Raw genomic sequence first — 8,457 nt, 5'->3', positions numbered from 1 at the left:
CTGGAGAGAACAGAGGCGTGAGAGGGGGATCGATCCGCAGGAAATATGGTGGTGGGTAGGGCCGGCGGGATTATGGCTGCAATGATACCATATAGGAGATTAATTCCTTGCCTTTTCACATTATAATCTTGGTACATATATATACAAAGTCAAATCCCATATATTTTGGGATTGATATTCAAAGAGATCCTATCTATACATAACATGATATCTATCAAATATATAAAACCGACAATGATCACATGTTGCTATTAATAAAACCACTTAAAATTGCCCTAATCATCCACTCATTCTAATTAATCCTCACATCAACCTTCTATTATTATAGTTTAGTCAATACCGAATACTTGGAACAAAACTATAATGTATAGTGTAGCATACAACATTATTTTATTAACTATTGGCTAATAATCTAATAATGGATTTTCCCTGTTAAGAAACAAGCATCAAAAAGACAAACAACGTAGTACTTAAAATGTCGTCTACCACTGAATAGGCCCCCCCCAACACCTGACGGCGTTCTGCCTCACCCATGTGACCATGTGTATCAAAAAGGCAATCTTTCTTTCTTTCTTTCTTTCGTTGGAAAATGTGACTTGGCACTTCAAATATTAACGGCCTGCTGCCATCCCTGGGCCCATTATTTACCCACCCCACCCATGTTCACTGGGCCCATTAGTACCACAAGACAGACATCATAATAATATCATCCTACAAGTACATCAGACCTACACATGGATATGCAACACCACAGTTTCAACAATTACAAAAACCTCCCTACAACCCAACCATCCTTCTTATACTACACATAAGGGCAATATAGACATTTCGCTTCTAATCACTGTTTTGAGATATCACCTCACCAAACTTGAGAAACAGTTGAGCATCTGAGGTGCTCATGGATGAGCAGTTCACCAAATGTGGAGTCTTCAGCTTCACGTATTCGTCCATGTAGCTCGACACTTTAGAAGGCGCGACCATAACCGCAGGACCCACCGCCTCGTGCTTCGGTGGCGGGGAGTATGCTCCCGAGCACCTGAACCACCTCATGCATTGTCGATCTCTCAAACGGCTGCCTTTTCGTGCACATTAGCGCCAGCTGGAACACCTTCTTACGTCCCCGAGATCCTTGCACGTTGCGGATATTTCCGGATCCACCGCTTCCATCACCGTGTTGTTCGCTGTCTTTGACAGAATCTGTTGTAAAAATTTTAAACATTATATAAACTACAAATAACATGATAAGAAAATATAATAACTAGACTGACCAGATGATGGAGGTTTGACTCGTTATCGACTGCTTTTCGTCCAGTAAGCAGTTCAAGCAAAACAATCCCGTAACTGTACACGTCAGACTTCTCAGTGAGACGTGATGTACGGGCATACTCTGGATCAATATAACCAATAGTCCCCATTATATAAGTCGAAGTGAACGTTTTCGAGGTGCATAAGCTTTTAGCAATCCCGAAATCAGTAAGATGTGCTTCAAAGTCTTTGTCAAGTAGAATCTTAGATGATTTCACATCTTTATGGATTATCCTAGGACTACAGTCATGATGAAGATACGCAAGCCCTTGAGCCGCCCCGAGTGCTATCTGAACCCGCGTGTCCCAATCGAGCCTTTTTTTCTTTAACGGTCCTAAAACCCACAAAAACTCCATATAATATGTTAATTACGCATAGCACGTTAATTGTTTAAATAAAAGTCTATGTACTCACCATGAAGGAGATCCCAAAGGCTACCATTTTCCATGAAGTCATAAAACAGCAGGTTTCCGGAAGGTGATAACGAATAGCCCTGTAAACTAACGAGATTCCGATGCTTGATGCTTCCAACCGTTTCAAGTTCGGTCTCGAACTCTTTTAAATACTCGGGATAATGAGTGTACAGTTTTTTAATTGCCACTGGCCGACAGTTTTTGAGAACGCATTTGTAAACCGTGCTTGATGCTCCGTATCCGATTATGTGCTTCTCGCTTAAATTCTCGGTCATCCTCATAATATCATCGTATACATGAAGAGCCAGGTTCATATGAAGTATCACAAGCTTTGGTGACGGGTAATGAGCAGGTTTGTCGTACGGCCCATCAGTAAAACGCTTTGACTTGTGGGGCCAGCATACCGCCACTAGAATCATTAGGAGTAGAACCAGGGCACCAACAGCAATTCCTAGTATAGCCGCTCTAGAAATCGTCACTACATAAAAATGTTTTTTTAGTGTTTTTATTGTGAAATTATCAAACTAACAATAAGTTTTAGTAATTGTTATTTACCTCGCTCGGTGGAACAAGAAGCGTGACATGAAGAACTTAGAGAACTGCTGCATAGACCGGGGTTGGCTAAAAAACTGCACCGAGAATAGTTTTTAAGATGTAATTTTGTATACTGGTAGAAAGTTTGGTCACATACCTATCGGGTGAAAATTTTGAAAAGTTATTGCCAGTAGGAATATCCCCAGCCAGATTGTTATATGATACGTTTCTGAATAAATTGGAAACAATCAGTTGGAAACCGTTAATAGGAAGGCGCCTTATAGGTTATTATGTCACCGAAACTTACAGGACCGTAAGGCTAAGGCAATTCACCAACGACACCAAACTGCCTGTTAAATTGTTGCTTTCTAGTTTTCTGCAAAACATTAATAAAGAAACAAGTGTAACATGCAACGAAATTTTTAATCGAAGGTTACTATATTATAAAATGAAAAAAATCACAAAAATTAATTATTTTCTTCCGGGATTTTCTGTTTAAATATCATTCTTGTAGGGACTTACAGCATGAACAGATTCTGAAGTTGACCAAGTTCTTGGGGCAGTACACCAGAGAGATGATTGTAAGAAAGATCTCTACAAAAAAAAAGGACAAGAAATATATGTTACTGAAAACCACAGGAAACTTATGAAATAAGATATGGTTGCTTACATTTCCATGACACTTCTTAAGTTGCCAAACTCAGCTGGTAAATTTCCAGTCAACTCGTTCCGGCTCAGATTCCTATCAATCATCAACAAAAGAAAAAGAAAGTTGAAGCACGATAAGATGAGCTATCAAGTATTGAAACATAATATTATATATATATATAGTAAACTTACAGTTTTAAAAGATGTTCCAAATCACCAAGCGGAGATGGGATCGGACTGCTGATTTTGTTGTTCGATAGGTCCCTATACAAATATAAAACACCAATATTAGATTTTGCTTAAAAAAATGAAAAATAAAATAGTCAAGTTAAGAGTCAGAAACAGGTTAGAATTCTTACAATGTATCCAAGTTACCGATCCGAGACAGCTCAATCGGAATAGGACCCGTAAGGTAGTTTGATGAAAGATTCCTAATTCAATTTATAAATAAATAATAAAAAAGAATATTGCAATCCCATGAAAATATACGATAACAGGATTTTAAGTGTCATTAAATCAAGAATGTAGGAACTTACAAATATGTCATGCTTTCGAGCCTTTGAAATGCAGCAGGGATGGTTCCCTTCAGTCTGTTCCCATGCACGTTGCTGCAAAGTCCAAAAGGATTAATACCGACTAAATAAAATTTACAGAAAGAAAAGCTCTAAAAACTTACAGGCTATTGAGATTAGTGCAAGAGCTAAGATTCTCCGGTACGTGTCCCTCGAGTTTATTACCCGCAACATTACTATAATCACATAACATTATTAACTTCCTCAAGAAAAAGAAAATCAGATTAAGGTGGAGCTTCAGAGTTTACAGGTCAAATAAATCGGTTAGTTTTCCAAGCTCCGGTGGAATATGACCCGTAAGCTGATTATCATTCAGTTCCCTATATAACAGAAATGCACACCCTTTAAAATTTTGTAACATTTATATAATATTCTAAATGAAAAAAATAATAATTATTAAAACAGAAGCGCGCGCATACAAGTAATGGAGCATCGACATATTCCCGAGCTGAGGAGGAATCGATCCTCTTAACTTGTTATGGAGATACCTACCAAGGAGCATGGTTTCAAGAAATTAATATATAAAATGTTCTTAGCTAAAATACTATTAACTCTCTTTATATTTAAAATCAGTTCTTACATTTTTTCTGTATATGTCAAGTTTCCAAGGATCGAAGGAATTTTACCGGTCAAATTATTGCAACTCAAGTCCCTAAAATACCAACTCAACTTGCTTAAGAAAATCATACAAAATTTTAGACTTGACTGTTAATAAATAAACAAATGGCATTACTTACAAAACCGTAAGCGCCTGCATGAGTCCAATCACAGACGGAATTTCACCTGAGAACTGATTTCCTTGAAGGGATCTAAGATTGTTGTATATATATTAATATGCATACAATTCAAGTTTAAGTCAAAAGTAGTAAAAGCAATATGCCTATATGACAGAGTCACATAGACTCACAATGTGGCTACTTGTAGGAAACCAATGTTGAATGGTATCTCTCCGGTCAGTTGGTTGTATGACAGGTCCCTAATACAATTAACACAACAATTAATTAAAACAAGAACACATGTTTTCATAAATTTAATCGTCTCGAGTTCGGTACATACAAAACCTGGAAGGCAGTGCAATTGCCAATATTTGAGGGCATTGTGCCACTTAAACTATTGTTCCGTACATCACTGTGCAAATGATCATACATAAGCAAAAACTTAATAGAAAAATAAACCGACATGATTAATATATGGAAGTATTAAACACTACTTACAAATACCACAAGCCGGTTAGTTGACAGATGTCGGGAGAGAGCTCGCCTACCAACTTGTTGCTCCTCAATCCTCTGGTTACAAATCATGTATTTTGGTTAACTTGTTAAACAAGTAAATAATAGTTTAAAGATTCAGGCTTCAGAAACTTACAGATACTGCAACACTTCATTCCAGTATATAAGCCTCGTAATTTCACCGTTTAGACGGTTTTGTGCCAAGTCCCTGTGATATCCGGCATTTATGGATTTTTATGACTCTTATAGGAAAAGAAATTGAAAATGAAAGAATGATGCTTACAAAGTTTTCAAATTAGGAATCTGTGATAAAGTTGAAGGGATCGGGCCGGTTAACTGATTGTCTTTCAAGACTCTGTGATGTAAATGTTATACTTAAGCAAATATTAATGCTAAGAATGACAAAAGAGTACTAAGTGGAGTTTGAACTTACAAGAGCTCAAGCTGTTTTAACTTGGAAACCGAAAACGGGATGCGCCGGTTAACATATTAAATGACAAATCCCTATTAAAATAATGTAATTATTAATCATAATCACAAAAAAGAACAATTTTTTAGTTAGTTTACATTCTGCTTACAAGTTCTTAAGGAAAGTACAATCACCAATCTCATCTGGGATTTGACCAGATAGTCTATTTCCACGCAGATCTCTGTTTATACATGATTAAAAATTATTATTATTATTATTATTATTCATAAAGAAAAGAAAATTTCACTTTTATTTAATTCAATATTTAGCTATTGAAGGGAAGAAACTGTACATGGAGAGTAAATCTTTAAGCTGTCCAATACTTGGTGACAGTTCCCCATCCAGATTCAAATTTGAAAGATTACTGAGACATGGTTCCAACAAAGTCAACATTTTGACCAAAAAAGTCATAAACTTGTTCTTGAAAGTCGAAATTAATACACTCACAGTGCAACCACATTGAAGGTGATATTATCACAAGAAACACCTCTCCATATACAATAGTCTGAAGAAGATGAATCAGTCCAGTCATAGAGCACATTATTTACATCTCTAAATGACTTTTTAATCTCCAACAATATCCCTCCTTCACAATTTAAAAAAAAATGTTTAAATTACATTAACTAAAATACAAACTCAAAGCACATTCTTCAAGTGGATTTGATTATTTTATTAATCTGAAACAAACAGTACAAGAAACAGCACTAAACTAATGTCATTACTCATTACTTAAATAATAAATATATAATACAAGTCAAAGGATATATTATATTAGGGTTTCTAAATTCTTGTAAATCATAGTTAACAAATAGTTTAAAACCAAGATTCAAGAAACATGTTTACAAACCAAACCCTTTTCCCCAAATTAAAATTTGAATTTATAATGCAAGTCAAAGAGAATAATAATATTATAATAGGGCTTCTAAAATCTTGAAAATCTTAGTTAACAAATAATTTAAAACCAAGATTCAAGAACCATGATTACAAAAGAAACCCTTTTCCCCAAATCAAAAAAATTGACTTGTGAAGTAGTACACTATGCATTAAAACCTGTACCAAACAACTCACCATCATCACAATTCACAAAAAGGTAGAAGCTTGATGAAAGCAGCAGAAACAACAAAAGCCCATCATTCTCAAAGCTTCCACCTTTCTTCTTAAACACTCCATCAAACCCACCACCGTCCTCCGCCGTGCACCACCCTAACTCTCCGGCGAGAATCTTGAAGCAATTTCAAGACTCAATCTTTTTTCAAGTGACATCATTTGTAAGCAAAAAGATTGCAGAATCTATGTGGGTTTGTGGAGAAGATTAATAAAGTTAATAATAATAGTAGTGTCAACGTATAGGTGAGTAGCAACTGTGTTATAAAACCCAGCTGCACAATTTTACAGCTATTGTTTTACTCTCTTTCTCTTTCTCTCTCTCTCTGCTGACAGCTTTTCAGGATAAGAGAGATGAAAAAGACCCATTTCTACATCATGTTAGTTTTTAAATTTCATGCATTTAAACTATTATCATTTGTAGAATAATGTCTATTTCCAATTCTACACCATACATGTATATGTGGGTCTATGTTTATAAATTTTTTTATAAAAATCTTTAAGAAAAATGTTTTCTTGAAATATATAGTTTTTGGGCTAATGTTATAAACAATTCAGTCCAATCATTAGTCACCATCAAGTTTTGGTTTTTATGCAGGAGATGGAGGTGGGGTAGGGGTGTAAATGGGTGCTGTTGATATATTTGATGATGATGACAATGCTTCTGTTGTGTGAGAAGATGGATGTGAGTAAACGAAGTGATAAAAGTAGCAGAGTTGCAGGAGGAGGCTGGCAGGACAACAGTAGACACTTTATTCGGAGAGTGAGAAAGCATCCATTTAACCTACCTACAAACATTTTTATTGTAGCTTTTCCATGTGATTTTCCATCAGTTTAGCAATTGAGTACTTGAAATATTTTTCATAGATTGATACAATCACCAAAATAATGATTTCTCAATTTTGCTTGATGTTGAGATTTATACTAGGTTTGAATTGTAAGTTTTGGTAGCTTGTAGTTTTTTTAAGGGTAAATTCCTAAAATAGATCAAATGAGGAGACAGAGTATCAAAATAGGCCAAAAATTTAACCAAATTCCAAAAATAATCCTTCGAAAACTATCTGCGTTGACACATTTGGATACCCGTCGTTGGTTTTCGTCTACCAATGCTACAATGACACATGTAAAGGAGCTGACGCTTTCCGACAGTTTTCCAATGAAATCCGTCTGAACCGATGATTTTGGAATGAAACTCTTCTTCATGAAAACCATCTCAAAAAATCATCGAAATCCGTGTTTTTTTGAATTCATTGGAGCTGATGAATTTAAAGTGAATTTCGTCTTCGAAGACGATATTTAAAAAAAAAACACCCCACCACTACCACCACCATCATAATATGATTGTATTTGATCAATTTAATGAGTAAAACTTACTTTGGATATGAATTGCTTCATACAAAACAGCCATAGTAGCCTGCTCCTCAAAATAATAATAGTAAGCATCAAAACCCTAAAATAATTTAGAGTGATTGAAATGAAATTGAAGTTACAGAGTTGCCGAGATCAAGGCCGCCGTTGATTAATTCTCTGCCGCTCCGTGTAGTAATAGTAACGATGACCATTTTTTCGACAATGGAGATGATGATGATGATGGGAAGGTGACAGAGGTGATGCTTGCCAGAAAAGTGGGAATGGTGGTGGTGGTGGTGGGTGGGGTGGTGGCCAGAAAGTGGGATGATGGTGGTGGTGGTGTATGTTTTTTTTTAATCGTCTCCGAAGGCGAAATTCACTTGAAATTCATCAGCTTAGATGAATTCCAAAAAAACACGGATTTCGATAATTTTTGGAGATGGTTTTCGTGGAGTGATTTTCATTCCAAAATTATCGGTCCAGACTGATTTCATCGGAAAACCATCGAAATGCATCAACTCCTTTACACTTATTGTTATAGCATTGGTAGACAAAAACCATCGACGGAAATCCAAATGCGTCGACGCAAATGGTTTTCGAATGACTACTTTTGGAATTTGGTTAAATTTTTGGCCTATTTTGAGACTCCCTCTCCTCATTTAGCCTATTTTAGGAATTTACCTTTTTTAAATAATTTTCTTATTCATGTTTAACAAATATTTCTGCCCGTGCATAGCGGGTTAAATGTTGTATATTCGAAAGTTGTCATGGTTTGTGATAGAAAGTTGGTCGGTATCGATTCGTTATTGTAAAAGTTTTGTGGCAAAAGGTTT

General features: G+C 35.8%; 1 pseudogene across 1 annotated transcript; it reads right to left on the bottom strand.

Annotated features, from left to right (window-relative positions):
- Positions 1-818: 818 nt before the first annotated feature.
- On the bottom strand, positions 819-6,547 carry LOC143588192 (uncharacterized; annotated as a pseudogene). Its single transcript, XR_013145060.1, has 26 exons — positions 6,239-6,547; positions 5,618-5,756; positions 5,463-5,534; positions 5,280-5,351; positions 5,135-5,205; positions 4,985-5,056; positions 4,838-4,909; positions 4,687-4,758; positions 4,529-4,600; positions 4,380-4,448; positions 4,210-4,281; positions 4,053-4,124; positions 3,892-3,960; positions 3,721-3,792; positions 3,577-3,648; positions 3,437-3,508; positions 3,260-3,331; positions 3,093-3,164; positions 2,923-2,994; positions 2,775-2,846; positions 2,560-2,628; positions 2,410-2,481; positions 2,274-2,347; positions 1,720-2,196; positions 1,269-1,639; positions 819-1,197 (listed from the first exon to the last, which is right to left on the bottom strand). The product of XR_013145060.1 is annotated as an uncharacterized LOC143588192 (transcript).
- Positions 6,548-8,457: the final 1,910 nt, after the last annotated feature.

This window comes from Bidens hawaiensis, unplaced genomic scaffold (genome assembly GCF_021521415.1).
Source record: "Bidens hawaiensis isolate Kalapana, Puna unplaced genomic scaffold, B.hawaiensis_p1.1 tig00036168_1, whole genome shotgun sequence".
Lineage (NCBI taxonomy): Eukaryota > Viridiplantae > Streptophyta > Magnoliopsida > Asterales > Asteraceae > Bidens > Bidens hawaiensis.
The sequence above is the reverse complement of the archived record's forward strand: the minus strand, read 5'-3'. Positions and strand labels throughout refer to the sequence as shown.